Here is a 9692-nt window from a genome sequence, read left to right as displayed (position 1 = left end):
GCAGGGGAAATTGCAGTGTTCTGTCAACATCAGTGCCTGCTGTACAGAAGCATTAGACACACCATTCATCTCTAAGTAGAGGATGACACATCACATTTCTCTCCTCTCCTCCCCTCCTCCCCTCCCTCCCACTCCCCATGCCGCGTTGAGCAACATTGCATTATCAGAGGGATGTGTGTGTGCAGCTTCCAAACCCTGGGGGACCTGGCAACGGGCCAACCGTGAGTTTACACAGAGTGAACACTCCACTCGAACGTGCCTTGATTGCAGATGCTGTAGTGTCGCGCACCCCAAACGCTCAGCTGTCCAGATTGCATTTCCTCGCCACTACCCGACACCCATCCCCCCACCCCCTCCCCCAATTCGAACCTCTGATCCCGTGCCGTACGGCCCATATATAGAGAAGATTGATCTCAGTTCCTGCCCCTGCGGCGCTGGCGGGATTTGGCCCCCGAACTAGAGGCATGTGCTCTCTCTCTCTCTCCCCTCTCAGCCGGCCGTGTTCAAACGGTGATGTAACACTGAGCAACAGGGGAAAACTACCCCGGCGGTCTGGTAATCCTATATCCCTCTTTCTCTTCCTCTCTCTCCTTCACTCTCCTCTCTCTCTCCCTCTCTCTCTCTCTCTCTCTCTCTCTCTCTCTCCTCTCTCTCCTCTCTCTCTCTCACCATGTTTCTTGCTGTTCGCCACCCTCCATCCCTCCCTCGCTCTCTCTCTGAAGTGTTCACACCCCCATTGGATGCCTCTTCACTGTACACACCGTCGTTCAGCATGAACACACATGCAAAGGGGTCGGTGGGAAGCTTTTGTGTGCTGATCTGAGGTCAGGCCTCTGTGCTCTGAAAGCCAAACAAAAGGTGCATTACAGGAGAAGGCGCTCGTCTGAGGTCACCGGCGTTCGGTCTCTGATCCACTCAGATCAGTTTAGTCATAAGGTGCAGGCGTAAGCCTTGTTCCACTTAACGTCATCTCTTGGGAAGTACATTCCTCTCTACACACACACACACGCACGCATGCAAACACACACACACATACATGCGTGCGGTAGGTCCATGCACGAACATGCACACGCATACTACAGTACATATACGTACCTGTTTTACCTCAACACACCCTTTTACCTTCCACCCACTGTCCTGCGGCTTTCATCTTTCCCCTCGTTCCTTTATAGTGGTCTGCTTTTTTTCTTTCATTGCCTTTTCTTCAGGGAAATTCCCTCTATCTGTGTGACTCTGTCATTCCTCGCATACCCTGCATTCCGAAGAGGGATGGAGTATTGGAATAGGAGGAAGAGGAGACAGATTGCGTGGGCTCCGTTAATGGAAGACAGACATTGGGGCCAGGTCGAGTGAGAACACACATACACACACACACACACACACACACACACACACACACACACACACACACACACGCAACCACACACATACAACCACCACACACTCACTGTCTCCAGCCTCTATCTCTGTCTCTCTTTCAAACACACACACTCCAAGAACACACACACCGTCTCCAGAACTCTGACCCTTCTGCGTGGGAAGAGAGGATTATAACATGTATGCAAACAGCAAATACTGTTCCTAAAATAGATGACGCTACGCACACGGTGTCATGATGCGACACATTCCTTTCAGCCGATGACCGATGAGGAGGGAGGGGGAAAAAAACGGCGCTAATGACAGGAAGGACGAAAATATCTGTGAAATGCATTTCGTTTATCTACCAAATGCCCATGCTGGGAAGAAGAAAGGCTATTTTTGGGAAGTGACCACCCTGAAATGATGTCCGAAAGACATGTAGGTCTTTTGCAATCGGCGCGTGAAAAGAAAGGAAAGACGAGAATAATAAAGTTGGCAGATCTACTGTGTTGGTTCTTGAGGGCTAATGTTTGTCTTAAGGGCACGGCCCTCTCACGCTTAATTGACGGCCTTGTGCCCCGGCCAGCGCAGCAGGCGCTACGCTGCTCTCCGCCGCTCTCCGCCGCTCTCTCCAAAGGTCAGGGCCTGGAAGTGACGGCCCTTTTAGCGTTTGCTTATGCATCAGCGCACACCCGGCGCTACATCAGAGTGCCAGCATGCCTTGTGCTGATAGAGAGAGTCTTGAAAGGAAAGGAATGGCACGCTTTGTGTGTGTGTGTGTGTGTGTGTGTGTGCATGTGTCCTCGGTGGCGCGCTTTTCGGCACGCTGGCATTTCCAGCAAACTTCAGTAGCCGGGCTATCAATCCACAAAAAGGCCACGATGGCCCTCCCACGGCCCCCATATCTGCGGGGTCACGCCGCCCAGCTCTGTCACCGGGACAGACGGGGACGTCACTGCATTCCTCTCCCCTTTGTCTGATTACCCCCATCCCCTCCACCCCTCACCACCCTCCTCCCCCCCCCCCACCCCCTCTTCATTCACTCCCCAGGCCAGTCTTCTCTCGTTCCCTCTATTTCATCCACTCCCCCTCTCACACACACACAGACACACACACACACACACACACACACACACACACACACACACACACACACACACACACTCACAGACACACACACACACACACACACACACACACACACACACACACACACACACACACACACTCACAGACACACACACACACACACACTCACACAGACACACCATGATCTGTGTGTTTGTCAGCATTGATCCTCTTCCGTAGAATAACATGACAACAGACTCCGTCCTCCGGTGACGCAGGCAAGAGTAGACTGGCAGTGGCGGGGGGTGCTGAAATGGAGTGGAACTAGTGTGTGTGTGTGTGTGTGTGTGTGTGTGTGTGTGTGTGTGTGTGTGTGTGTGTGTGTGTGTGTGTGTGTGTGTGTGTGTGTGTGTGTGTGTGTGTGTGTGGCATGACGGTGGACAGGCAGGCCCGAGTCACTCCACACCTCACTGGCCCCTCAGTGTATCCAGACAGACAGGGCTGACAAAGAGGCAGAGAATGCGCAAGTGTAATATCTCCTGGGTTACTTTTGCAACAGGAAAGAGAATGCGCTAAAAATAGCACTCTGCACCCCTCTTTTTCTCTCTCTATCTCTCTCTCTCTCTCTCTCTCTCTCTCTCTCTCTCTCTCTCCATCTCTCTCTCTTTCTCTCATTCTGTCTGCCAACTACCCTCTGGCTCTCTTTCTACTTCTTGTGTTTCTTACAGTTGTTCTCTCTCTCCCTCTCTCCCTCTCTCTCTCTCTCTCTCTCATTCTCTTTGGCTCTCTTTCTACTTCTCTTCTTTCCTACAGTTGCTCTCTCTCTCTCCCCCCCTCTCTCTCTTTCTCCATCTCTCTCTCTCTCCATCTCTCCCTCTCTCTCTATCTCTCTCTCCCTGGCCCTTATCCTCGCAAAGTTCCTGGTAAGAATTCTCACGGGAGATCTCGGTGCTGACCGGCAATGACAGAAGCTTTGTTGTTTTTCTCCCAAGTGATCACACACCGAGGATCACACACACACACACACACACACACACACACACACACACACACACACACACACACACACACACACACACGCACAGGGCTGAGGGTTGAAAAAGCCAACGATGATTGTGTGTGTGTGTGTGTGTGTGTGTGTGTGTGTGTGTGTGTGTGTGTGTGTGTGTGTGTGTGTGTGTGTGTGTGTGTGTGTGTGTGTGTGTGTGCGCGCACGTGTGTGTGTGTGTGTGTGTGTGTGTGGGAATGCCGATGCCCATGTGTTTGCCTTTGCTTGTCCTCCATAGGCATACAGGTTTTCATCAGCTGATTGTTTGCAGGCTTCCGTGTGGGGTGCGTGATGTCAGCACCCTTCTAGTTGCGACGCGTTGTTGTTTTTGTTGTGATTCCTCCACTTGTGTTTACAGGATGCTGCTGACCCTCCGCTCACCCTCGCCCTCACACGCATCCCATCCCATCACCATCTGCTGGATGGAGGGAAGGAGGGGAGAGCGGTGCAGAGGGCGATGGTGGAGGGTGGTGGAGGAGGAGGGGAGAGAGGTGCAGAGGGTGGAGGGTGGTGGAGGAGGAGGGGAGAGAGGTGCAGAGGGCGATGGTGGAGGGTGGTGGAGGAGGAGGGGAGAGAGGTGCAGAGGGCGATGGTGGAGGGTGGTGGAGGAGGAGGGGAGAGTGGTGCAGAGGGCGATGGTGGAGGGTGGTGGAGGAGGAGGGGAGAGCGGTGCAGAGGGCGATGGTGGATGGATAGAAGGAGGGGAGAGAGGTGCAGAGGGCGATGGTGGATGGATGGAAGGAGAGGAGAGTGGTGCAGAGGGCTGTTGTAGTGTGGTGGTGGAGGAGGAGGGGAGAGAGGTGCAGAGGGCGATGGTGGAGGGTGGTGGAGGAGGAGGGGAGAGAGGTGCAGAGGGTGGAGGGTGGTGGAGGAGGAGGGGAGAGAGGTGCAGAGGGCGATGGTGGAGGGTGGTGGAGGAGGAGGGGAGAGTGGTGCAGAGGGCGATGGTGGAGGGTGGTGGAGGAGGAGGGGAGACCGGTGCAGAGGGCGATGGTGGAGGGTGGTGGAGGAGGAGGGGAGACCGGTGCAGAGGGCGATGGTGGATGGATAGAAGGAGGGGAGAGAGGTGCAGAGGGCGATGGTGGAGGGTGGTGGAGGAGGAGGGGAGAGAGGTGCAGAGGGTGGAGGGTGGTGGAGGAGGAGGGGAGAGAGGTGCAGAGGGTGGAGGGTGGTGGAGGAGGAGGGGAGAGAGGTGCAGAGGGTGGAGGGTGGTGGAGGAGGAGGGGAGAGAGGTGCAGAGGGTGGAGGGTGGTGGAGGAGGAGGGGAGAGAGGTGCAGAGGGCTGGTGTAGGGTGGTGGTGGAGGAGGGGAGGGAAGGAGGTGGAGTGGGGATCTGCAACGGAAGAGACGTACGTAGACAGGGCTGCACTGGGGGAGAAATAGGGACCCGGGCACTTTTAGCTTAAAGGCACCCCTCATAATTAACATGGGCCCCTATTATCAGGTTTGTTTTTTTTTTTTTTACATTTCTGAAAATAGGGGCCCACGAGGGTGCGGGGCCCACCTGGAAATGCCCGCTATGCTAGATGGCCAGTCCAGCCCTGTACGTAGATGCAGACTGGAGACATACAATGACAGTGGGGGAAAGAATGTTTAGGCAGACTGAGAATGGGAGCGAAGAGAAGGGAAGCGAGGAAAAGTGGCCGCTTGTGTGTTTGTGGGTGGATAGATGCAGACATGTACTGTCTGTCTGTGTGTGAGTGTGTATGCCTGTGCGTGTGCGTGTGTGTGTGTGTATGTGTATCTGTCTGTGTGTGTGCGTGCGTCTGTGTCTGTGTCTGTGTCTGTCTTTCTGTCTATGTGTGTGCGTGTGTGTGTGTGTGTGCGCATGTGTGTGTGTGTTTGTGTGTATGCGTGTTTGTGTGTATGTGTGTGTGTTTGTGTGTGCGTGTGTAAGTACACATCACCTCCACTGGCCACTGTAGCACATTAACACCGACCTGAGACAGAGAGGAGAGAGAGAGTCGGGGAGGAGGAAGAGAAGGAGAGAGGGAGCAAGAGAGGAAGAGGAGAAGGAGAGAGGGAGCTAGAGAAGGAGAAAGGGAGCAAGAGAAGAGGAAGAGAAGGAGAGAGGCAGCTAGAGAGGAAGAGGAGGAGAGAGGGAGCAAGAGAGGAAGAGGAGAAGGAGAGAGGGAGCTAGAGAAGGAGGAAGAGAAGGAGAGAGGGAGCTAGAGAGGAAGAGAGGGAGCTAGAGGAGGAGGAAGAGAAGGCGAGAGGGAGCAGGGGAAGAGGAAGAGGAGAAAGGGAGCGAGAGAGGAAGAGAAGGAGAGAGGGAGCAAGAGAGGAAGGGAAATGGGAGGGTGCGAGAAGAGCAAGGCAACAGGAGATGGAAAGACTGTTTGCACTGTAAAACGTTCCTCTTTGCGTGGGTTGCTTCCCCCTTTCATTCCCCTCGGTCTGCCCTTCTCTCTCTCTCTCTCTCTCTCTCTCTCTCTCTCTCTCTCTCTCTTTCTCTCTCTCTCATTCTCTCTCTCTCTCTCTCTCTCTCTCTCTCTCTCTCTCTCTCTCTCTCTCTCTGCCTCTGACTTGCTCTGCCAGCGACCTGCTGCTTTGGGTTTTCCTTTGACAGATTTCTTGACTGGCAGATGACCCAGCTACTTGGAAGATTAGAGGAAGTGTGTGTGTGTGTGTGTGTGTGTGTGTGTGTGTGTGTGTGTGTGTGTGTGTGTGTGTGTGTGTGTGTGTGTGTGCGTGTGTGCGTGCATGCTTGTCTGTGTGTGTGTGCGTGCATGCTTGTCTGTGTGTGTGTGCATGCATGTGTGTGTGTGTCTGGGAATGCGATGCCCATGTATGCCTCATGTGTGTGTACGTGTTTGTGTGTATGGTGGGGGAATATGTGATGAGAAAGTTCAAATGACCACACACACACACACACACACACAAACACACACACACACACACACACACACACACACACACACACACACACACACACACACACACACACACACACACACACACACACACACACACACACACACACACACACACACCACACTCAGCATACAAACGCAGAGGGGAAACAGTGCTGTGGAACATACACTACATACGCACATGAACTCCCCCACACAATATCACATACCTTGCCTTTTCACATTCCTCATCCTTGAGTTTCTGAATGTTCCGAATGTTGGAACGGAACCGAGGCTGTAAAAACGTGTCTTTAATGGGCAGCGGCTGCCCGTACAACGTGTTGAAATATTTATTTCCATCATCAGCCCCGTTATCCGGAACTTTTTTTTTGAGCGCTCACTCTCAGTGCATTTACTGTACACAGTATGTGGTCTCGTCTCGGTGGGCAGAAAAGTTGTAATGCTGCGTCAATGCGGCGCAGGAGAACAGACGCATCAAGTCAAGTCAAGGGGTAGCATTATAACAAGTCTGTCACTGTTCTGCTTGCCAAGTTCCATGAAGACAGAAGGGACAACTGTACTGTAAACCAGTATCTTCTGCTGGCCAAGAACTGTTGCAATCGAGATCTTGCTTCACTTCAGTTCACAGAGTGGAATGGTGTTTGCAATGCATGCGTGTGTGTGTGTGTGTGTGTGTGTGTGTGTGTGTGTGTGTGTGTGTGTGTGTGTGTGTGTGTGTGTGTGTGTGTGTGTGTGTGTGTGTGTGTGTGTGTATGGAAGTATGTTTGTGTGGGTGCGTGCGTCCGGTGGAGATCTGCCTCCACGTTGTATATCTTTTGGCCCGGTTTCGTCCGCGTGTTACGTGTGCATGTGTGTTTACGCCGTCGGTCCACCGGTGCAGAACCCACCGACATGAAAAGCCAACAGCCCAGCTGTGAACTAAAGGAGAGTTTGAGACGTCATTTTATTGCCCAATGACTATCCCCCCGCTGTGTGTCACCATTTCTCTTTCTCCTTTTCCTTTTTTCCCGAGGAATCATTAACACACTCACTTGCTCTCTGACGTACGTATACGCAGGGCAAAAAGGAAAGTGGTGGGGGGTTGCAGAGGGGGGAAAGGGGGGGTGACTGGTAGTGATGGGGGCCAACATGGTTGCCATGACAAATGCAGAGATAGGGAGCAACTGCGCTGTCATTACGGGTCCGGTCATGGTGCTGAGAGAGGGTGTGTTGGGGGGGGTAGGGTGGGGGTGGTCAGCTGGGTGAGCATGGAGGTCAGGAGTCATCCAAATGTCCCGTCACGAGAGGATAAATATTGATGGTCGTCCGTCCGTCCCACGCGCGTGTCATGCAGGGACCCGCCACAAGCTCTGGATCGCATCTCCTTGTGCCTCGTGCCGGCCGGCTCTTTGGGCGCACTCACTCAAGAGCGGAATACCCCAGAGGAAATGATGAGGGCCAAGCAATATTAAAAAAAAAACACATTTAATTTATTTTACGACGCGCTCCTTCGAGTCAGCAGCCGTGGAAGCATCCTGTTTTCCAGCGTGGCGTCATCCCCAGGCTTTCACAGCACTGTTTACATTAGACTGAAGAGGCCAGGATGGGCACCCAGTAACCTTCACACACTTTTTAAAAACTGGACTGGCAGACGACGTGCGATGAAGAATGTTTTCAAACAGCAAAAGAACATATTAATATTAAACATTGCGACGACGTGCGTGTGTTTTGTGTACTGACGTGCTGTTTTATTTTCTAGTTACGGCATTGTCCTGTACTAATCTTTGTTGTACAAACAAACTTGAATGAAGGTCAAACATTTCGCATTCTCATTTAAGAGTGGAAAAAACGGATAACATACACTGTACATCTGTTCAAAAATACATTTTTTTCTCTCTCCAGCATGCAGTTCAATTTAATACCTAACTACCTCAATATAGCCTATCTGAACTCACACCACAACATTTATAGAGACAGGGAAAACAAAATAAGTCCCAAACAAACCCCTGACAGGCCAAAAAGACTCAATCAAAGGGAGACGTTTTGGATACATCAATTAGATGCTATCCACCATCCAGGTCTGAATGAGGACATTGATTTTACCTGCTTTTTGTAATGGTTAGTTGTCTGATGGAATTGCAGACTTTATTGTTTTCTTTGACATTATTTGTTTGTATAGGTGATATGACGTGTTTGGTGACATGGAGTGATGTCACTTCATAAGTGAGGCATCTTCTTTCCAGATGTTAACCAAGCCCTGATGAAGACCTGTGTGTGAGGTCGAAACATGTTGACTTTTTTAATGTAACCACCACAGCCCAGTATCATTAAAGGCTGTTTAATGTAACTTCCCGTTTGGACACTGTGCTTGGAGTGCGTGGATGAACTTTTCTCTCTTGATTCAAACCCTTGAACAGTTGAATAAAAGAAACACCACAGTACTCAATGCAAGTATACCACTGAGCAAATGTGATAGTAGCCATATAAAGTGTGTCGCTTAATTTAGACAGAATGATGCATATGAAAAGTGTATCATTTACTTCAGACAGTATGATGCCAACGGTACTCAGTGAGTTAATATATGCTTAATTACAATTTACTAGAATGACAAAGTGTTTTATTTTACTCTCTGTTGTTCACATGAATTCACAGAATGATGCGAATGGTAACTCTATTACAATTTACTAAAGTAGCAAATAAGGCAGTAACGATATTGTATCGAACCGAGAAATCGTGATGCACAGAGTCACGATACTGTATCGTACTACAAGGAGGGAGTATCGTGATGCACCCTTTCAAAGTTTTTTACCCATCAGTCCAGAAAACAACCTTATGATTTGATGTGATTGTGTTTCCAAAATTCAATGGAGATACATTTCAGAAATCGTGGGGTGTATCGAACCGTAGGTCAAAAACCGCGATATGAACCGAATCGTGAGTTGAGTGTTTCGTTACAGCCCTAGTGACAAAGTGTTTTATTTTACTCTCTGTTGTTCACATCGTGAATGTAGTGTATGATTTGCCACCTCATACGTTATCATTTATCATTTTAGTCCGTCTGTTTTGAAGTGTACAACACCCCTTCCCTTTGAGAAGCAGATGCAAGGAGGCTGTTGATGAGGTACAGCGCAGCACCAACAGCAACAACTGGCCTCGTTAATGATCACAGATGGGGAGTACAGATTGGGAACGGCAGCTTAAATCTATCGGAGTTAGAAGTTCTCTTTTTTTTGTTCGTGAGCCGAGCCTGGCCTGTGGGGATAGATGCGCGTCGAGTGTTGTGGTTTTCGTCGGAATTGTCACCATAATGACGGCAGGCTCTCTCTCTCTCTCCCTCTCTTGAACACATGCAGCTTGCTCAGCAC

The sequence above is a fragment of the Engraulis encrasicolus genome, chromosome 5 (genome assembly GCF_034702125.1).
Source record: "Engraulis encrasicolus isolate BLACKSEA-1 chromosome 5, IST_EnEncr_1.0, whole genome shotgun sequence".
In the NCBI taxonomy this organism is placed as follows: domain Eukaryota; kingdom Metazoa; phylum Chordata; class Actinopteri; order Clupeiformes; family Engraulidae; genus Engraulis; species Engraulis encrasicolus.
The sequence above is the reverse complement of the archived record's forward strand: the minus strand, read 5'-3'. Positions refer to the sequence as shown.